Below are 22859 nucleotides of genomic sequence, written 5' to 3'. Positions count from 1 at the left end.
TAGTCAGGGCCGTATGGCCCTGGCTGTCATGGAACTTAACCATGTAAACCAAGCTGGCTTTGAGCTCATAGAGATTTGCCTTCATCTGCCTCCCAAGAGATGGGATTAAAGCTGTGTGCCAGCTACCAGGCCCAGCAAAACTGGTCTTGGATGTGTGTGCTGTGAAGGAGAAGGTAACAGCTAGTTACACCAAGTACAGGTCACACTTGTGGTCACATTTGTGGTTGTAAATGAAACCCGCAGCAATAAGAACACATTGAGCGTCCCAGGGTCATCCAAAATGGCCCCCAGCTTTTGAAAATTAAGAAGCAGTAGAGACAGAGAAGTCGTTTGTTGCTGCAGTAAGCCATATGCAGCAGATTGATGACAACAAAAGATATTTTATTCTGTATCTGTTGATGAAGGCAAAAGCAATTAGGTTATGGATTTATTGCTCTACACTGTGCATCTGTTAGGAAGATTGAACCGTAGATATTTAAACAAAGCCTTTCATTTGAAATATGAAAGAGAGCCCAGTAAAAAATGTAAACCAAGACATCTTCCAAAGTCCCCGCAGAGGTAAGGATTTATATCTGCAGCCCCCTAGAAAGCAGGCTGATTCAGCAGGGCAGGCTGGAAGTGGGGTACCTGAGATATTGCTTAGTCAGTCTGGATTATTTAGTGAGCTTAGTTTTGCACATGGCTTGTTAATTTAGGATACAGTAAACGAGGGCATCTCGGGAGAACACATGCTAGAAACTGGGGAATGGGAGCGTGGGGCAGCAACAGTGTTGGTGAGCATCACATGGGCAAAAATCCCACGGGTTAGCCCACAGTATCATCCTTCGAGTAGCCACGGATCAGCACGTGTTAACATGACTTGGGTCCTATAACCCTAGGCATGTGTTCTTATTGCTGCGGATGTCATTACACTCGCTCGCTCACGCCAAACATAATTCACTACAAATCATTTTCAGAATGATCCTGTCCTAGGGTCAGTATGCAATGGAAGCAGCTTGCAGGATTGAACCTGGGGACCCTGACCTGTGTTCTTAGGAAGAGTTACAGCCTTTTGATTCTTATCAGGAACAAGCGGGAGGTAAGTTGGGGGTGGGAGGACACTTGCTTTTCTGTTGGTGTCAGCAAGGTCTAAGGAATTGATGTTTTGTTAACGAGATGAGGGACAGTTAGTCAAGCTCTGTTCTTCAAGAGTATCCAACAGTTTTACCCTCCTGACGTAAAACATGCCTCTGAGTTCTGAGTTGTGTGTACTGGACAGCATCTAAATTCCATTTTGAGTAGCTTACAAATGTGGAACAGTCTAGCTACAGGCATGTGTAATGTTGAGTATCTTTTAAAAAAAGTATGTGGTGTGTGTATGTGTGTGGTGCACGTGTATGTAGTATGTGTGGTGTCCATGAATATGTGCAGAAGCCAAAGGAGGTCAGCCAGTGGCCTGCTTTATCGGTCAGTCGCTCTCTGCCTTATTTGCCTGACACAGGATCTCTCACTGAACCTGGAGCTAGGCTGGCAGTCAGCAAGCCCCAGAGGTGCCTCTGTTTCCACCCCGACAGTGATGGTGGCACAGTCACATGTGGCCACACTCATGCACACGCAGTGAGCATCCAACCCACCAAGTCCCTTTCCACCCCGGTGTCATACTTTCGTCTCTCTTGGTTATACTATGTTCAATCAATCATTTTTTTCTATACATTCTTTTTCATCTCAGATGTTCAACAATACTTTGTTACCTAATTCTACATTACTCTGTTTTCAAGATCTGTGAAATGGGCTCATGTGGTAGCCAATCATGTACATAAGTACATAACTCCGAGCCAGCAGAAACTTTGAGATAGCTGGGAACCACAGGTCGGGCCACCAAAGAACAGCTGAGCACACCAGGAAGGGCAGGACTGCAAGCTTCCGGAGGCTGGATGCCCTTCTGTGCCCTAGGGCCACTGCCCCACATTCATCTTCAGTCTTTATTTTATGCAGCTTTGGGTTTTACTGAAGGCAAAACTGCAGCATCTGGGTATTCTTGAGAGAATGCAGCCTCTGTGCCAAGAAGGATGTTACAAACACTGTCGGCGGCCACCGCTGTTTCGTAGGTTTATTTTAAAACAATGAGGATGTAGGTTCTGAAAGAAAGGACAGGCACTTTAAGTGGAACGGGTTTCATTTTGTGGAAATTGCAATCATGAGCTTTTTGTTCATTGTATTTTAAAACAACTAAAAACCATAGATTTAATGTGTACGTGTCAGTCCTCAGGTTAGAGTTTGGGACTCATTTATCTATGTGTCTGTCTGTCTGTCTGTCTACCTGTCTGTCTATAGATATCTATCTATCCATCCATCTACAGGATCTCAACTGTGTAGCTGTAGCTGGTCTGGAACTTGCTATGTAGACCAGGCTGGCCCCTGGAACTCAGAGAAATCACCTGTCTTTCCTCCTGAGTGCTAGGATTAAGACTATATGTCACCACACCCAGCTATGATTTTAAAAGTTAATTCCTGGACTTACTTCATATGTGAGTATATTTTGGTCATTTTTTCACCCCTACTACTCTCTCTCGCTCATCCCTCTCCTGCCCTGACAGAACCCTTTCCTTCTACAGGTCCCCCCTACTTTCCTATCTTGCTCGTTTATGACCCACCGAATTTAATTTGGTTGCTCTTGTGAGTGTACACGGGGATTTACTGTAGTATGGGCAAGATACCTGTGGCTAAAGAACTGAAAAAATATGGCTCCCACTTCCCTGAAGTTCTTTTTTTTTTTTTTAAACCTGACTTATTTTTTTTTAAATATTTATTTATTTATTATATGTAAGTACACTGTAGCTGTCTTCAGACACACCAGAAGAAGGAGTCAGATCTTGTTACGGATGGTTGTGAGCCACCATGTGGTTGCTGGGATTTGAACTCTGGACCTTCGGAAGAACAGTCGGGTGCTCTTACCCACTGAGCCATCTCACCAGCCCTCCCTGACGTTCTTAACTGCCCAAAGTTTCTCAGTAGAGGTGGAGCCTTGGAGCCCCTCCTCCATTTGTGCTGGAATATCGTGGGACTACCTTGTGCAGGTGAGAGTTGAGTGTGATGCCACCACGTCATGTCCATATGTCACTATCCTCCCACTGCGCTTAGTAGTCCGTCATTATTTCTGTACGCTACAGCATGAAAGGGTTTGGAAAGCATCTTCATCGTGGATGAAGTTGAGATGCGGTTGCTGTGGTAACGATCAGGGAAGCAGGTGGCTGGGATTGCTTTGACCATGTCTTCCTATCTTCCGCATGTCCATTGAGCCTGTTGAGTCTTTCCAGGAGTGTAGCCAATTCCTTACTGATTTAAACTTTGTTTCTCTAGGCTTGACATTCTGAAGTCATGACCTTCAGCCATAAATAATGCCTTGGATACTTTGAGGTTGACTTTTCGAAACTGGTAAAGGGGAAGGACACAGTTAAGGGCGTGGGAGGATGGAGGGTGTGGCTACAATATCTTGGTGTCTCCAAGGCTAACTGCAAGTTGAAAACAATTAGTTTGATTTTAATTAAATCTTAAATTTCAAGTTGATTTGGAGAACATAAATATATGTTTTCTGTGGCTAACAGCTTTTTAGACAAACATAGCATGTATTTTTTTATATACTGAGTAACTGAAAGACGTGGGGATAGGGTGCTGTAGGCTGTTGCTAAATCATTCTTCGTTCATGTGGAAGAATTCCCTGGGCTTTGGGAAATATATATCTTGAACTACTTAGCTAACTAGATGGCCAGTATACATAAATATTTTAGAGTATTATTTAGTAGATAGTAAGAAAATCAGGCTAAGGACTCACTGCTTCAATTTGTTTTAAACTATTCATATTGACAGTTTAATTATATATTATATATATATAATTTATTTCTTCTTCCTCCTCCTTCTTCTCCTCCTTCTTCTTCTCCTTTTTTTTTTTTTTTTTTTTTTTTGAGACAGGATTTCTCCGTGTAGCCATAGCTGTCCTGGAACTCACTCTGTAGACCAGGCTGGCCTCGAGCTCAGAAATCCGCCTGCCTCTGCCTCCCGAGTGCTGGGATTAAAGGCGTGCAACACCACTGCCCAACTATATTCTTCTTTTGAAGAACCTAACTTTGCTGGTTGTTCTAGAAGTGGAGTGCTCAGGTCTCTGGCCTCACTGCACTCACCGACTTAAGATTCTGGCAGACATTGTGCACATGCTACGGTGCTGAGGTAATGGCTCCTGGTGCGGGGCTGAGGAAGCTGTGAAGAAGGCAGAGTCACAGAAAACAGTGGTGTTAAGTAGCAAAGGGTATGCCGTATTCCGGAGACCATCGGGGCATCTGCTGATGGAACATGATGAGTGAGGGAAGGGAGACCCCAGATTCTGCTGAAGAGTAAGTGTTTACTGAGAGGGTGGGTGGGTCTAGCCTGTAGTATGTGTTTGCCGAGAGGGTGAATGGGCCTTGCCTGCTACAGCTGTGATTCTGTCAGGTCCTTATAAACAAAAGGGAACAAAACCTCTACATGATGATGATGAATAAGGGGATGGTGCCCAATCTGGTCAGTTGAAGCTCTATAGTGTCTCACTTGGGTATCCAGACTTGAAGCCATGTTATTCCAGGCAAACACACAGGGGCCTGCTGTGTGGTTCAGGATACTGACTAGTCTATATTGGGAGTCCTTAGAGTTACCGTGTGTGTGTGTGTGTGTGTGTGTGTGTGTGTGTGTGTGTGTGTGTGTGTGTGTATGCGTGTGCACTGGCTATATCACACGTATGTTGAGGCCAGAGGTTGACATCAATGCCTTCCTCAGTTGCTCTCCACTTAGTTTTCTGACAAGGTCTCTCACTGAACCCGGAGCTTCCTGAGTTGCCGGCTGCCCAGTGGTCCACAGAAGTCCACAGGTTCTGTCTTCCCAGTCCTGGGATTCAGGTACACAACACTGTGTGCACCCTGAGCCTCTCCCAGCCTTCTGTTTGCATGGCAGGCTCTTTACTGACTAAACTCTGTCTCCAGACCTTGAAGACCTGTCTTGATATTAAGTAAATTTTTCCCCTATTAGTCTCCTCAGAGTTAATAGAGTGAAGATTGGAAAAAGCTCAGATTTGAGTGGGATCCTTCAGGAAAGTGTAAAGGGACTGAGGGCTGACAGGGGCAGAGGTTGCAGGAGTGCAGATGAGTAATGACATTGTAAAGCTTTGCATGTAAGCTTTCTTCTCTCTTCTTTTCTTTTCTTAAATTTTATTTATTTGTGTGTGTGTGTGTGTGCAAGTGTGCACACGTGCATGCTTGTGCACCACACCTGTCATTGTGTGAGTGTGAAGGTCTGGGGACAGTTTGCAGCATTTCTTTCCACCCTGTAGGTCCTGGGGACTGAGCTGACATCTTCAGATGTTTAGGATTTACCTGTATTTACCAGGTTTTTAGACCTGGTCTTTCATTTACAGAAGAGAAGGGTATTTATTTAAACGTTTAAAATACTTTTCATATGTGTGAATGCTTTGCCTTAGTGTATATCTGTGCACCATGTGTGTGTATATTAGGTGCCTGTGAAGGCCAGAAGCTGCAGTCACAGGCTGTTGTGAGCTGCCCTGTGGGAGCCGAAGCTAGATCTTCTGGAGGAGTCGCCTGTGCGCTCAACCGCTGACCCATCTCTCTTGCCACCTACAAGTCTTATTTTTGAACATTGAAACACAATATGGCATGACTTATGCATATAAAATATCCCTCAAGTATGTGTTCATTGTAATTTTTAAAAATAAAAAAATAGATTATGTATATGGGTAGTTTGCCTGTATGTGTTTATCTGAGTGAGATGTGTGTGCCTGGTGCCTGAGCCGGGCAGAAGAGGATGTCAGAATTCCCCAGGAACTGGATGGAGTTCCAGGCAGTTGTAAGATGCCATATAGATGTCGGATTCAAACCCGAGTACTCTGAAAGAGCAGCAAGTGCTTGTACCACTGAGACATCTCTCTAGTCCCTCATGATTGGTTTTTAACATTTATTTTATTTTTATTTATGTGTTCTCTATATTTGGGTCATGTGAGTGCAGGTGCATATGAAGGCCAGAAGAGGGCGCTAGATCCCCTGGAGCTTGGGTTATAGGTAGTTGTAAGCCACATGATCTTATTGCTAAGAATCAAACTCAGGTCCTCTGGGAGAGCAGCAAGCACTTTGGGACTGTCTCACTAGCTCTGGCTGACCTGGAACTTCTTATGTAGACCAACCTGGCTTTGAACTCACAGAGATGCTCATGCCTCAGCCTCCTGAGTGCTGGGATTAAACTAATATACCACCGTGCCTGGCTTATGATATACTTGTGACAGTGAAGTAAAGATAGCTTAGTGGGCTGCACAAACAAGACCTGAGTTCGAATCCCTGGCACCTACATAAAAAAGCTAGATGTGGCTGAAAACACTGTAATTCCAGCACTCTTTGGAGCAGGGACATGTTCATTGGGACTTGTAAATATATGTATATATATTTGTGGTCACACAAATCTAAAAAATTTTCCAGTAGTGTTTTATTTGTATGAACTCTTAAAAATTCTCCTTAAGATGAGTGTCATTTTGTAGATTGTATTTTGGTGTTAAGATATATAGGTTTGCTAAATCTATTCTCCCTCCCTCTCTTTCTTATAACAGAGCTGCATTAGACTTCCCACGCATAGTCTTTATGCAGGTAATTTTTATGACAGTTATTGAATAAATTTGTTGCTTGTAGCTTGAAACAACAAAATGTACTTAGATGAATAAAAAGTACCTTTATTGAAATCCCCGCAGTGAAAATAATTTTGAAACTGCAATTTGAAGCTCTATTCTGTTCCTCCCTTTTCCTATTATAGTCTTGATTTTAGTGTCTCTATTTGAAAGCCCAAGGCTCCCTGGTTCTGTAATCATCCTGGGATTATAGCCTGTGATTTGGTGTTTTTATCAGTGATTTGGTGTTAATTTTGACTAGCACTAGCATTGTGCAAGGGAGCACATTTCCTTGTCCTTCCATGAACAATCATAGAAAATAGTCAAAAATAATTTTTTGGCAATTTAAGAGGAGGTACAGATTTTTTTTTCAATTTTATCCATTTCTTCACTTAAAAACTTTGGCTTTTTAAAAAAAATACACTTCCTGTGTATAATTGCCACTCTTCACGAATGTTTTTGTCTTTATTTTCTGTTATAGAAGCAGTGCATCTTTTTAAAGTATATAAAACCCTATCGATATATTTAGGATTCTATCATCCCTTCTTGCAAACACTCCCCCAGTGTACCATCCGCCTCTTAACTGTAACTTAGCCTTTTCCTTTACACGTTGGAGATTTTCACTCCTATGTATGTGTCTGTGTGAGTGTGTGCTTCTGTGTGTTCATGTACCCGAGGAGTTGTGACCTGCCTGGCCTGACAGGGACTGGACTCAAGCTTGGGTTCTTTGGAAGAACAGCAAGGGCCTTCCCTGCTGAGCCAGCTCTGCAGCCCCTGGCTTTGTTGTTTTTTTGGTTTTTGTTTATTGTCTTGTCACCTCCCACCTGTCTCTCGGTCTCACTGTCAAGGGCAAAAGTCTCTTGCTTTTCTCCTTCCATGTAGACTCTTCTTTTATTACGAGGCACAGGCGATCTTACCGTGATGCCGGATGTGGCTTGTAGAATTGACCTGGAGGGTGAAGGGTATGAGTTCTGGCCTTGGCTGGTTCCGTTACGTCACTGAACATCCCATCCGGTCAGACAAGTTTGGAATACTCGGTGACTCTGGAATAGCTTCTTCCTTCCTTCCTTTCTTTCTTTCTTTCTTTCTTTCTTTCTTTCTTTCTTTCTTTCTTTCTTTCTTTCTTTCTTTCTTTCTTTCTTTCTTTCTTTCTTCCTTCCTTCCTTCCTTCCTTCCTTCCTTCCTTCCTTCCTTCCTTCCTTCCTTCCTTCCTTCCTTCCTCCCTCCCTCCCTCTCTCTCTCTCTCTCTCTCTCTTTCTTTCTTTCTTTTTTTAAGTTTATTATTTTGTTTTATGTGTATGGGTGTTTTGCTTCTGTATATGTCTGTACAACAAGTGTTCCTGGCATCAGAGGAGGCTAGACGAAGGGATCAGATCTCCTTGATGTAGGTGCTGAGACTAGAACCCAGGTCTTTTAGAACAACAGTCAGTGCGCTTAACCACCCAGCCATCTCTCCAATCTGAGTCTTTCTTAAGATGCATTGGTGGCCCCCAAGTTTATACAGATCAAGGAAACAGAACCTTCTGACTCTTTGTATAAATTTGATCTCAAGTGACTTATTTATTTATTTATTTATTTAATGTATATGAGTACGCTGTAGCTGTCTTCAGACACACCAGAAGAGGGCAGAGGATCCCATTATTGATGGTTGTGAGCCACCATGTGGTTGCTGGGACTTGAACTCAGGACCTCTGGAAGAACAGTCAGTGCTCTTAACTACTGAGCCATCTCTCCAGCCCCTCAGGTGACTTCTATACGTGTCACAAAGCCTTATCAAAAGATTTCAGGGTAAACATTTGTCTATACGTGAGAGGATAACATTGACATTTGTCAAGGTCAGACCTTCAGTGGATATACAGGCTGCTAGGGTTTTTATGTTGTAAAAAATAAATAAATTAAAACAAAATCCAGGACTAAAAACCTCCCAGTTTCTATTAAGTTTCTAAGCATATTATTTTTCAACTAAATTCAGTTTATTTATCTTTTTTTTTTTTTTAACTCCTGCTTTTGTTGAGCAAAACTGAATGTTTTCTTTTGTGGAGACAGGCTCTGTCATTGAGGAAATCCATTCTAATCCTTACCATGGAGTGTTCCAGTCAGTCCAGGCCTCTCCAAGTTCTTTAACTGCTGAACACGATCCCGAAGGAATGGACTGTTGCAGGGTCTCAGGAACAGAGACAAAGAGTGGGGGACAGCACCAGAGGCCATCTACAAACCAGAGCACAGGCAGAGCCAGTGATGCTTACATGGTGACTCTGGGAGATGTGTGGGAGACCCCACTGATGTGAAGACAGCCTGCTCATTTGAGGCCTGAGAACCAGGTGACAGTGGGACAGGAAGTGGCCTCCAGAGAGGCTGACCTGAGCCCAAGGGCAAGTCTAGCCAAACCTCTGGGGTTCTGTAGGGAGGGAAATGGTTTGTTTACATGGTTTCTGTTTGGTGTAGTGGCCACTGATGGCTGTAGGGGAGAAAGGGCCTCAGAACCACAGGCCCGAAAGTTAACAAATGTAGTCATCGTTCCTTATTATTTTGCCCCCTAGGGAATAACTGGGCATGTCTGGAGACAGTTTTGGTTGGCACAGCTGAGAAGGAGGCTATAGATGACATAGACTTGGTTATGGGCCACATGTTCTGTAAAGGTTCAAAAATGCAAAGGTTAGTTCTCAAATAAAAAATGATTAATCCTCAAATGTCAGTAATGCCAGGACTGTGAGACTTGATTTTATTTTATATTTAATTATAAATGTATTACATTTTAGTATGTGTGTGTGTGTGTGACAGTGCATGTGTTTGAGGTCAGAGAACAACTTGTGGGAGTTGGTTCTTTCCTTCCACCAAGTGGATCTCAGGTATCAAACTCAGGTTGTAAGGCTTGGCAGCAAGCCCCTTAACCTACCAAGCCATGTTGCTGGTCCTTGTTTTAAATGTTGACCAGATGTTAGCTTGTTTAATCGCCATAGCAACCGTGTTGAAAGCATCTTGTTTCAGGTGAAGAGTGTGAGTTGCAGAATGTCACACCTGCAGTGGAGGGGACAAGCACAAGCCATTAGACGTGGGATGAATAACTGAACTATAGTAACATAAGGAGAGCCTTCATTCAGTACAATCTACAAATAGTAAATGGTACTAACTTAAGGAATGAAATTCTACACCTTTTTCTAAGTCTGTACCTGTTCCCTCTTCCCACCAGTCTCCTCACTTCTCCTCCAGTTCCTGGCCAACCGGCGATCTGTGTTCTGGTCCTTTAGATGAGTTTGCTTTTGCTTACTGTGACATTTGATGTCAATGAAATCCTGCCACCCTTCCCTTTTTGTTTCCACGTCTTTACTTACCATCCTTTCCCTAGGCTTGTCTTGGGAGTCATCCATATTGCTACAAGTATTACCTCTCCCAGTCTCCCATCTCTTTATTTCCAAGCCACTTCAAAGACATGTGGATATCATGGAGAAGGAGATACTGAAGGGTTCTCACCTGGCCCAGGTCAGGAGCTATCACTACAAGAGTGTCCAGGTCGCAGTGTTTATACACTTCCAATGCCTGGATAGAACTTGGCTCAACTACATCCAGAAGATAAGGCGGGTGGTAGAGAGGGTTGGTCCAAAACTCCACCTTCTGCCAGTTCACCTGTACTACATCTTTTCTCTCCTTTGCCCACTGATAATAATATTCACTGTATTCACTTGTGTGCCTGGGATTCACAGAAAGGTTTATCCACACAGTTACAGCCTGTTTTCCCCGTTGTATGGGATGCTCCATCAATGGTTGTATCTGGCTAATGTCTGGAGAAGCAGACACCATCCTCCATTCCAGCCCACATATTCCAGAAATTATGGTTGACGTCTTATAAATCAAGCACGTGTAGTTTCCACCTCCTGGGTCGAACCTTTTGTCATCAGCAAATCCAGGCCACCCAGCACAGCCTTCAAGGTCTCCAAGTCAGGAGTCTTCATCAGGGCTCCCACAGGAAGGCATGGGAGGGACCAGGCTGCCACCATCTCCCTCAGGAGGTTAGGTTGTTTGCTGCTGAATGCATCCTTGAAGAGTGGTGGGAAGAGATCCCTGTGCAGGTCCTGCAGAGCAGAGATGGTCAAGCCTTCATCTTTCAGCAGGCTTCTTCTCCCAGCTGCAGGAACGTGGGTGGGGTCTTGAAGGTCATTGTGGATTACCTGTAGGGAGATGCTGATCTGGACACCGGTGAAAGGTCTCTGAATCCAGGCAGGGGAAGGCTCTGACTCCAGGCACCAAGACTCTGAGCCATTCTCTGGATGCTGTGACTTTTTGTACGACCATTTCCTTTTTATTGTTAAATAGTGTTCCATCCTATGAATCTACCACAATTTGTTTGGGGTGCTACAAGTAAAGGTGCTGTGTACATGAACAAGCCTTTGTATGGCTATGCATTTTAATTTCTTTGTTGTTGTTGTTGTTGTTGTTGTTTTGTTTTGTTTTGTTTTGAGACAGGGTTTCTCTCTGTAGCCCTGGCTGTCCTGGAACTCACTCTGTAGACCAGGCTGGCCTCGAACTCAGAAATCCACCTGCCTCTGCCTCCCAAGTGCTGGGATTAAGGGTATGCGCCACCACTGCCCAGCCATTTTAATTTCTTAATGTGAAAATATTTTTTTTATTGTATTTTGAGGATATTTTCAGTAACTATTTGAGGTTGGAGCCTTGCCTAGGGTGTCCCTCTGCATTAGTCATCAGGTTTCTCCGTCACAGTTCCATTGCCCACACTCATACTTATCAAAGCTGCAAATGCTAGCATGTTTGAATGTGCCAATACTGTACCTCGTTGTCCATATCAAATGTTTAATTTGGAAAATACCCTGGGATGAAATGGCTGGGTTATTTAGTAAGTGTATATTTAATATTTGAAGCATTGGCTGAATTGTATCCTATGGCAATTTTCCCATTTTTAACAGTCCCACTGCCTAGCTAACGTGTCCGATATACTCCATCCACATCTCCTCCAGCGGTCTAGTTTGTTTAGTCTTTGGGATCTTAGATAGCAGGAGTGTAATGGCATATAGCAAGTGACACTAACTAAGGAATGAAATTCTATACCTAAGTCTGTACCTGCCAAAGCATTGCCACAGTCTGGATAGAGAACATGTCCACCATTCTAGAAGTTTCTTCATGATTATTTATAACCCATTTGTCCACCAACCTCCTCATTATTCCTCCAGTTCCTGGTGGACTGTCTTCTCTGAAAGATCACCCCATTTTTGGTTTTGTTGACGTGGCAGCTCCTCACTCCACTGACTGCTTTGCAGCTGCCGCTGGTGTTTCCCTAGTGCACTGGCAGCTGATGTTGCGCATCGTCCCAGGCACCTATTCGCCGTCTACAGCCTCAGATACAGTGCTCAAGTATGCTGCCTGTTTAAAAAAAAAAATGACTTCTGTCTTAGCCAGGTTTTCCAGAGAAAAGCAACTGAAGAAAGGACACAACCAACACACACACACACACACACACACACACACACACACACACAGACACACACAGAAGCAGAGACATAGACAGACAAACATAGAGACATGGAGAGAGGCAGAGTAGACTGAGAGAGACAGACAGACAGAAAGACAGAGACCCTTAGAGAGACAGAAAAAGATGTAGAGATACAGACAGAGATAGATTGAGAGGCAGAGAGACACAGGCACACACACACACACACACACACACACACACACACACAAAGAGAGAGAGATGGAAAGACAGACAGACAGACATTGACTTAAGGAACTGGCTCCTGTGGGTGGAGGTTGGCGGGTCTACAGTGTGTACACAGGGTCAGGAGCTGGTGCGCAGGTTCTTTGCTTCTTCCTTGGTGTGTGAGAGCGACTCGCTTTTTGAGGTCCGCAGCTCACTAGAAGAGCCCACCCATTACAGAACAACCCGCTTTACTGGAAAATCTATTTGATTTTAGTTAATCATATCTCAAAAAGCATATGCGTGGCTGCCTACATGGAGACTGTGGCTTAACCGAAGCGACACATAAGAGTACCTGCCACGGGCTTGTTCTTACTTACCATTGTGTGATGGGGTGTGGGGCACAGCATTTGCCGTGTGTGCGTGTGAGAGTCGGAGACAATGTTTGGAAGCTGGCTCTCTCGCTGCCTCTTTAAGGCTGGATCTTTCTTGTTTCTGGCCGGCCATGTACTGTAGCTGACCAGAAAGAGTCTGTGCAGTTCTTCTGTCTCTGCCTCCCTCCCATCTAGGGGTTCTGTGCTTAACACCGCCTTTTTAAGAGATTTTGAGGGCTGGAGCTCAGGCTTGGCTCCAAATCGTGAATCGTGGCAGCTTCAGTAAACACTTTGTGGTCGGTCTATAAAACACATCTAAACCACCAGGGCCTGATGACTCTAAAGACAGTTTGTGTTCCCTAGGAACTGAGAAACAAATGAGCCCCCCTCCCCCTCTGCAGCACATTCTGTCTTTCCTGGACTCTTTGAAGTTGGTTGGAGACACATTTTATCTGTTGCGTCTACTGTAACAAAATGCTTTAAATTGAGTTCCCGAAACACAGTTTTAGAAAAAATATATTTCTATTTGTATTTATATGTATGTGTGTATTTAGAAGGTGGGGGTGGGCATTTGTATGTAAATGCAGTGCCCATGGAAGCTGGAAGAGGAGACTGGATCACCGGGGAAAAAGCGGTTGTAAGCCACCTGGTATGAGTTCTGGGAATCAAACCTCAGTCTTTTGCCAGAGCAGTACTTACCCTAACCACTGAGCCGTCTTCCCAGCCCCTGTAAACACAGATTATTGCTTTTATTTTTTTATTGATGTCTGGGAATTCCAAAATCAGGGATAACATCTGCTTTCTGACCTTAGCAGAGCAGATTGGTCTCAAACTCACAGCGATCCTCCCGCTTCAGCCTCCCTTGTGGGTGCTGGATTATGGGTGTGTCCTGACCTTGACCCCTGGCTTTTACCTTTAGTTCTTTTTTTTTTTTTCAAATGAAATATGAACATATTTATTAGGATGCTCAATAATGAACATGTTATCACTTTCTTCATGTGAGGGAGAATACACCTGACCCACGCTGTGGGAAGAACAGGATAAGGGCTCCCAACACGGCCATCAAATGGTTCCACAATAAGACATCCCCATTTACCAAGGAGAGGATGTTTCCTGCTAGCACTGTCTCTGCTGTAAGTTCCAGCAAATTGCCACGATCTCCACAGAATCCCTTTGAACTGATACTGCCCCAGATATGGGAGAATATCAGACTACATACATCAAAAACACACAGGACATTAATAAATGGCTCCCGGACATAGGCCCAACATCAAATTTCTTCAAATGATAAGGGGAGGGAGAAACTGCTACCCAAAGGAAGTTCCTCAGTGACAGTAACTTGATGGAGATCTTATATCAAAGGCACAAGGGACCAGGGTCACTGTCATCCTACCCTGCGCAGTGGAATAAGTTTGCAGATGAAAGTATACACTGTCCCTGGCTTAAGTTTCTCCTGGTTCTTCCTGTTGTTAAATGGTGACATTCTGCCTTTCACCTGTCCTAGCTACCATTTCATTTTTTTATGGTAGAAGAGAATGAAGAGATGGTGAAAAATAACCTTATTAAGACAAAAATAAAAATATAAAACGCAGATGTAGTACAATATAATAGTAACTGGTTGAAAATAGTACATGCTAACAGACAATATGATACACAAACAGGGTGGCAGTAGACAGGAAAGGGCAGAGGCTACGGCCTACACCAAGAGCCTTTCAATAGACTGCTGAATGGACTGGATCTGCTGCTTTAGTTGAGAGCCTTCTTTGATGGTAACAGAACAGGCGATGACTGGCCTGGAGACGCCACACGCCCGTCCTAAAGCCTGCTTGGAGCGCACAAATACGTAGGGGACATTCTTGTCTTCGCACAGCAGAGGCAGATGCAGGATGATCTCCAAGGGCTCAGCGTCTGCTGCCATCACAATGAACTCAGAGATGCCTCTGTTGAGGGTTTTGGTGGCTTCATTGGCTCCTTTCCGAAGCTGCTTGTAGTTACATGACTGTTGAACAAGGTCCAGCAGCTTCTTGGTGAGGTGGGCATCTGCGAGGGGATAGGCCTTCGGATTCACATCAGCCTCTGTCATGGCTACGGTGCGCTGGCCTCGCCGCGACTCGACGACAGCCCACCTCAAGAGGGACTGAAACGCCGCGCAGGAAAAAGGAGCGGAAATCACTTCAGAAGCGGCAGGAAGCCACTTCAGAAGCGGCAGGAAGCGGAAGTGCTTACCTTTAGTTCTTAAACCCCGTCATTTGGAGACTTCAGGATACCAAGAAAGCAACTGGTTGAGACTGTAGCAGCCTTTGATTGCCAGTATTCATCAATGCACAGTGACATTGAGTTTCTAGCCCCAAGGCTTCTCCCAGCAGTGCAAGGGGCAGCTTGTCCCTGTGCTGATATGGCCTCACTCTTGCATGAGTGAGACGACAGGCCACCCGACACCTTCTCATTGGCCCCTGAAGCAGGTAGGCTCTTATCAAGCAAAGGTAGGGCTCTTCATTTTTTATTGTCTAGGAATTTCTAAAGAGTACTTGGAGACATGTTTTAATTTGTTGGGGCTCTATCACAAAATAGTACAGACCACATGGACTGTGTGCGTTGCTTACATTTCTTTAAAAAATTTTTTTAGCTTTATTTATATTTTTTGTTTATGAATGTTTTGCCTGAATGTATTTATACCACTCGTATGCCTGGTGTCTGCAGATGTCAGAAAAGGATGTCAGATCTTATGGAACTGCAGTCACAGAAGACTTTAGCCACCGTGTGGGAATTGGGAATCAAACCTGGCTCCTCTGGGATGGATGGAGCCATTTCTCCACACTCTATTGCTTAAGTTTCTAGAGGCTGGGAAATTCCAAATCAAGGCACTGCTGTGGTGCCTTGAGAGACTCACTTTCTAGGTGGCAGAGAAGCCTTTCTGTTATATTTCCAGGTCGTGGGATGGTGTGCCAGCACCCACAGACCTCTTTTTTAAAAAATAGTATCTTATGTGGGTCTCTGATATAATTTGTTTCAACACATCTGTTGAGACATCCTTAGCTACAAGGCCTTTGAAAGGTTAAGTGCACAGGTTGGTGTAATTGGATGGGTTAGTAGAGTGTAGGATGGCTATGGAACTCCCTACACCAGTGGGCTTATGTGATAAGGGGCAGAGAGTGTCGTAGTTACAGACATGATGGATGCTCAGGAAGTGGAACAGGATTTAGAGATTTTGGGTAGAGATGAGATCGTATGAGAGGAAGAAGGATTAAGGATGCCTTCCAGGCCGGGCTGTGGTGGTGCATGCCTCTAATCCTGGCACTTGGAAGGCAGAGGCAGGTGGATTTCTGAGTTTGAGGCCAGCCTGGTCTACAGAGTGAGTTCCAGGACAGCCAGGGCTACACAAAGAAACTCTGTCTCAAAAAAAAAAATGCCTTCCAGGTCTCAGACTTGAGTAATCAGGTTGGCGGTGACATAATTTTAAGAGATAAAACAAAGCCAACCAACAAACTGTAACTCTTGGCTTTTCCTCCCACTTGTTCCCAGAAATAACAACTCTAAGACTAATTTTTTTTATTAATGAATGCTTAGGCCAATAGCCTTGACTCTGTTCCCAGACTAACTCATATCTTAATAATCCAGTTTATTTTATTCTAAGTGTGCCACACGGCTGGTTACCTTCTTCTCAGGTTTATGTGTCATGTCTCCTCAGAGTTTCCTGGTAAATCTCCCTGAGTCTGACTGTTTTCCAGAATCTTCTCTCTCTTTCTCCCTCTCCCTCTCTTCCTAGCTCTTTCCCTCCCCCTCTCTCTTTGTCAGAACTCTCACCTCCTATTTACTGCCTAAGCTCATTGGCTATCAGTTTGTTTGTTTGTTTTTATTGACAGGTGAATGCTTTTTATACCTCACACGAGAGATTATCTCTGCACCACCACCACCACCACCACAACAACAACAACAACAACAATGGTAGCAGTGGAAAAGCTACTGAGGCTTAGTGGTAGAAGGAGCCCTCCATCCAGTCGTTTGGAGTCAGAGATAGGCGTGTGGAGATGTTCAGTAGTTAATGACATACAGGAATCTAATGCTCAGGAGAGAGATCTAGGGGTTTGAGATGTGGATTTGAGAGGAAGCAGCTGGGAGATGGTAACCAAATGCGAATGGATATCACCACATAAAGAAGGTGGCAGATAGTGAAGGCAGGAAGGCCCAACATATTGAAATAATGCCAGAGCATCTTTTCATAGGCAGAGAAAGAGGAGCCAGAAGTGGATACTGAAAAGACAAGGCTAGGCATTGCACTGTAGCTGAGCTGATAGAATGCTTGCCTAGCGTGTGTTCAAAGCCCTGTGCATCAGCCTGGGATGGTGTGGTGGTGGAAGTGATAAGCAAGTGTGTTACACTTGTGGATATCTGTGGAGAGCGCCCCCTGGTGATTTTTTATATGCACAATTTAGGAAAGCCACGTTCAAGATTTTGTCTCATTTCCAACCTTGTGTTCTGCATGTGGGCTGTTCTTAGTGATTCTTCATATCCTTTAGATGTTTGGAAATACCCTCTGTGGTGAAGAAACGGGTGTGGCTATGAAAGTCACCAGAACTGTGCCTGCAGCTGCACATCTCTTGTGGCTGTTAACCGTTGTGGTGTCTGCACTTTTCAGGAACAGTGTCCTTGATGGTTTCAGAGTGACCAGTGTCTTAAAGGGACAGGCCTACATTCTGACAGATGTTAAGTGGTCCCCGGTCCATGTTGTTAGAGACTAGGACGATCCCTATGGTGATGCTGGTTATTCTTGGTTGTCAACTTGACAACATCTGGAACTGACTAGGATCCCAAAATGACTGGATGCACCTGTGAGGGATTTTTTTTTCTTAACTGGATCATTTGCAGTGGGAAGGTCCACCTCTAGTCCAGATCTTTGAGGTGGGAGGACACAGCTCTAATCAGGGCCACACCTGCTGGAAGTCTCCATAATGCACGTAGAAGAGGGAAGCTCTCTTTTTGCCTGCTCCCTCCCATCCTTGCTAGCAAATCCATTTCTTCTGGCATCAAACCCTGCTTCTTCAGGTTTCAGTATTTACTGAAGACCAGCTGAGATATCCATCCTTGTGTTCTGAACACATACTGGGTTCTTGGACATTCCCATAAATGGGCAGCCATTGTTAGGTTACCTGGACCACAGCCTGTAAGTCATTCTAATAAATGTATTCATTCAGTTACTCTGGAGAGCCTTGGTTAGTGCACTCATTTAGGCTGGTGCACATCTACTTCCCTGCCATCTAACGATGACTTTTCCAAAAGGAGCAGAAAGAAACAGGGCCACAACTACAACCCACACTTCTGATGCTGCCAGCCAAGAGTGAGCCCAGCTGTCAGTTTGATTTATTTATGTTTTTAAAGTTGGTCTAGGGATATAGTCAAGGATGGACTAGAACTTGTGATGGCCCTGTGCCAGGCTTCCTAATGCTGTTATTACAGGTGTAAGTGACCAGATAAACTATTTGTGGTGCTAGGACCTGAACCTGGAACCTCACACATATGAGACGAGCACTCTACCACTGGGCCACATCCCCAGCTCAGATAACTATCATTTGAGTTCAGATTGTAATTCCATCCTGACTTAGGCAACCTGGCTTACATTAGCATTTGTTACCTGCAACTGATAGACTCCTCATAGGGATCCAGTGGCTTGAATATCCATTCACTTTATTGTGGTTGAAAACCTTTATTAGATACTCTTAATAGGTCTGAGGCTCACTTCTGCGCCTCTAGACTCTCTATGACCAAAAAAAAAAAAAAAAAGAATTGCCAATTGTGATTTTTAAATTTTAAGTTACTTATGAACAATATCCCTGTAAGGGGAACTAATTATGTTTATTACAACACAGGGAAAGAATAAGCAAGATCTGTGGAGTTCTTCTGGGAAATCTCTCTCTGTAATGACGGCTGCTCGCTGCTTTAATGTTTCAATTAGAAGACAGAGAGGGACCTGCCTCAAACAAGATTAGTAACGAGAGTTATGATTACACTCACCAAGGCCAATTTATTTTCAGCACTGGGGATGAGTAGGAGGGAAAGGGATCAGATCCCCTGTGCTGTTTTGTGTCCTCAGAATTCAGGTTCCACGGCTCAGTGTTCCTGGCTTGGTTCAGGGGTGGGGAGTGTGGCGGGGACGTAAAGTGGAGAGAGAGCTTTGGGATTAAACCAGAACACACATCCTCAGAACTCGGAACCATCCAGGCTGACTGGACAGTGCTGCAGCCTCTGCTCTGGAGACGAGGCAAGGACATTCCTCTGGCTTGTTGGCCCACAGTGTGGCTGAAATGGCAAGCTCCAAGTTCAGTGAAAGACTGAAAAAAAAAAAAAAAGAACATGGAGAGTGGTTGAAGAAGATGCTGAACATTGACCTCTTTTGTCCAGAACTCCAGATTACCTACCTAGCTTTCTGGCTCATGCCCAATCTCAGAAGTGTTTTTCTCCTTGATAAACAGCCTCCATTTCTACCTCTATTCATGATTCCATGGTCCAAGTCTTTGTTTCAGACCAAAAGAACTCAGAACTCCCAGTGAATGCTCTTCAGACTCCAAACCACGTGCATAACAGGACGACGGTCTCACACTTGGACAGAAGGCCGAATGTTCCAGTACTGTGCTGTGTTGCTCTAGTATTTCCTGGAGAGAGAGATAGTAGAGACCTGACTGATCTCTGCTTATTGGTGTTCTGAAATTTCCACCAGTTTGTTTGAAGAAATTGGAATGAAGCCTGGTACAGATTAAAGATCTTATTTCAGAATGAGGATAATGAGCTGTTGAGATGGCTCCGTGGGTAGACTGCCAAGCCTGATGAGTTGAGTTCCAACCTGGAACCTAAAAGGTGGAAGGGAGGATCTGATGCCCAGAAGTTGCCCTCTGACCCCTACAGGTGTGTCCACCAGCAGGCCACCCTCAAACAAATAAAGATGGAGCTGTATGACCATTTAGAGCATTGTCACAGTGACCATGCGCTTTCAGGGATTAAGACTGCAATGGTAGAGATCCCAGAGGGCATGTGAGGAAGATTTATATTCTTAATATGTTTTGGTGACGCGACGTGAATATTTTATAATAATGGAACACAAGTCCAAAAGATGAATAACTCTGACAACATAGAAGATCACATTTAATGACTTTCAGAGAACTGAACTTAAAATTTATAATGAAAATGGGAGAAAGGTACTTTTAACAGCTGCGGGAGGCAGTAAATCCTCTCTGTAGAGTAGAACTCTCTCACAAGGTAAATAAGTGAAAGCTCCTTTCGTAGAGTCACTGAAGTTACTTAATTCAGTCTGTTTGCAAATCCCAGAAATCTGTGTCCATGCTAAAGAATAGGACTTTATCTCAATATTGCATTTTTCATTCACTTTTCCACTTTAAGGTCACCCTCCCCAACCAGCAAACCAACCAACCAAATCAACCCACACACACAAATACCCACCCACTCACCCAACCAAACCAAACCTCAAACCCAGCCAACTAAAACCTCCCACATAAGCTAGGTTCAACAGTAGCATATATGGCCCGTTCTTTATGCAGCAATTTTCAAAAACTTGAGCTATCTCCTTCTTCTATCCTGGCTGTCATACAGAGGAGGCAGCTGGCAGACTGTGTCCCCATTTGTGTCCCTTACTGACTAGTGACTCTCAGGACCTCACTAAGCACCTGTACTATGTCAGTGGCTATGCAAGTTTGAGTGGACATGACTATAAAAATAAAGGTCTCTTCTGTGTCTATGCTGCCCTCTCCCCACTCTGATGTAAGTACTCAACCCTGGTGTGCACATGATCCCTGGGCCACAGAGGCAGCGGTGAATGCAGTGGTCCCTCCAAACCACTGCAGTTGGCTGAAGTTAGGGCCCACACTCAAGACATTGGCATTGGCAAAATTGTAGCTTAAGGGCTGAGTCAAGCCTCCGCAGCTGTCTTTGAAATCTTGGTGTTGGTTAATACTCAAGAAGTAATTATCAATTGCCGTTATTTAGATATGTGGGGAAGGGAATCTGGGGGTTTTTTCTTCTATCACGTGGGTCCTGAGGATCACACTCAGGTCATGAGTTCCTTTATGTGCTAAGCCGTCCCACTGACTCAAGCAAGAACTTTGAAAATAAGTCTAAGAAGCTTAATCCCTCAAGCAGAGGACTCTGTAACACACCCATTTGGGATCGAGAACAGTCATCATGACATTAAGTATATTTGGAATGTTTACAAATTGCCCCTTTCCTTCCTGTCACCTTGCAAAATAGCAAAACTATGACTCTGTAATCACCCTGCTTTGGAAGTTGTTGTAGCATATCTTAATCACTGATGTGTGTGCATCCACCACCACCTTCATAATGTGCAGTCACCCCACGCTGTCACATCTGACATGCTTGGACCTCTTGACATTGTAGTCTGAATCTGGATTCTACATGAGTCAGCTTGCTCACCACTTCCTCTATGTGTGTCATATCATAAGAAGAATTTTCTTTCTAGTGTGTGTGTGTGTGTGTGTGTGTGTGTGTGTGTGTGTGTGTGCATGGATAGTTTGTGCAAATGTCTAAGGAAGCCAGAAGAGTGTATTGGATCTTTTGGATCTGGAGTGACAGATGGCTGTGAGCCAGTGTAGATGTTGAGAATGAAACTCAGCATTCAGCAAGTGCTCTTACCCACTGAGCCATCTTTTCAGCTCCAGGAGCGTTCTACCCACTGATTTGCAGGCATTCCAGAGTCTATGTTCTATAGACTGTATTCTATAGTCTATATATGATAGATGGAGTAAGGCATTCAAGGCCCAAGCTCAAGTCATGTAAACTTCAGTAGGAGGACTGGTGAAATGGCTCCACAGGTAAAGGAGCTTGTGGCCAAGCCTGACAACCTGGATTTGACCCTGGGGTCCCACATGGTAGGAAGAGAACTGACTCATCTGACTTCCACACGAGCCATAAAATGTGCTGCACACATGTGTGCACACAGACACATACAGACACACACACACAGTTTTTTTTAAAAAAAAACTGTGTAAGAAGCACAAAGTTTAAACTCTGTACATCACACTTTAATTCGTATCTCAAGTTATGAAGTTGTGGTTAAATTATCAGAATATTACATCTTTCCTAACTTTAAAGAAAAATGTTTCCACACACAATATATCACCAGGCACTATAAGTCTGATAGATTAAATTCTGATGGCATCTATTGAACAAATGAAGAAAGTAGACCCTTTTCTTATAGCCTTTGTGGATGCCTGGTAATTGTAAAAGTGAGACATACAGTTAGCGTGTAGAAGGACCAGCAATATTCTATGAACATGCAAGGACAGGGTGTGCACAGCAGCTCACATGGAAACTGGACTCCTTCAGAACATACGGTTCCTCCGGGGACACTGTCCTGGGATGGTCCCCTGTTTTTATATTTGCCTTCCTGAGCCCTGGAGACATCACTTTCTCTAGGACACATTCCGTGAATCCCTCACTGCAGCTCAGGTGACTCTTGGGTCCACGGCATCCATCCACGGCAGGTGTTACACGAGATTGCTCTAGCTCACTACTTAACTGTGTCTGTCTAGATGCTCAGTTAATGAGGGCAGGGACAGCATTTGTCACGTTCAGTGAGCTCTGTGCGTCTCATCGCCTCCCAAGTAATAGCTGTTGATTAAGTAAGAGTTCACTGAACTAATGAGTCTCAGAACAGAGCCTCACCTTCCTCATATCTACTTCAGTGTCTTCTCCACCAAGACATTTCTGGCTCTTAGAGTGTATCCTTGGCACAACCAAGGTAACTGTAAATCGTGCAGAAGTCTCAAGCTTCCTGGTCCCCAGCTGACGTCCCATTCCTTACATTGTAAAGTCAGCCTCTGTCCCTCCACCTTACTCAGAAATCAGGGTGTTAAAGAACTTCCCAGGCTGAAGAGATGCCTCAGTGTGTAAAGTGCTTGCTTTGACCCAAGTTCAAGACCTACAACTATGCAAAGGCTGAAGAGGAGAACAAAATCCACAAAGCTGTCCTCTGACTGACACATACAAGCTATGGCACATGCTCCCATGTCCAACCTCTCTCTCTCTCTCTCTCTCTCTCTCTCTCTCTCTCTCTCTCTCTCTCTCTCTCTCTCTCTCCTCTCTCTCTCTCTCTCTCTCCCTCCAAATTATTTATTTACTTATGGTGTGTGTGTCTGATACATGTGTG

The 22859-nt window shown here is 44.2% G+C and overlaps 3 long non-coding RNA genes and 1 pseudogene across 4 annotated transcripts; 1 reads left to right on the top strand and 3 right to left on the bottom strand.

The window, feature by feature from the left end:
* Positions 1 to 326: 326 nt before the first annotated feature.
* Gm39335 lies at positions 327 to 12875 on the bottom strand. Of its 2 annotated transcripts, none has more exons than XR_870726.3 (5): positions 12695 to 12875; positions 11835 to 12043; positions 9567 to 9688; positions 8752 to 8878; positions 327 to 2117 (listed from the first exon to the last, which is right to left on the bottom strand). It is a non-coding gene; the product is annotated as a predicted gene, 39335 (long non-coding RNA). The 2 variants fall into 2 exon arrangements; XR_870725.3 differs by lacking the exon at positions 327 to 2117 and adding an exon at positions 8324 to 8361.
* Gm39334 lies at positions 3917 to 5752 on the top strand. Its single transcript, XR_870723.3, has 2 exons — positions 3917 to 4904; positions 5516 to 5752. It is a non-coding gene; the product is annotated as a predicted gene, 39334 (long non-coding RNA).
* Positions 10444 to 10827, bottom strand: Gm8884 (predicted gene 8884). The gene has a single exon (NR_026561.1). It is a non-coding gene; the product is annotated as a predicted gene 8884 (long non-coding RNA).
* On the bottom strand, positions 13625 to 14880 carry Gm5616 (predicted gene 5616; annotated as a pseudogene).

This window comes from Mus musculus, chromosome 9 (assembly GCF_000001635.26).
Source record: "Mus musculus strain C57BL/6J chromosome 9, GRCm38.p6 C57BL/6J".
Taxonomy (NCBI): Eukaryota; Metazoa; Chordata; class Mammalia; order Rodentia; family Muridae; genus Mus; species Mus musculus.
This window is presented reverse-complemented; position numbering and strand designations above follow the sequence as displayed.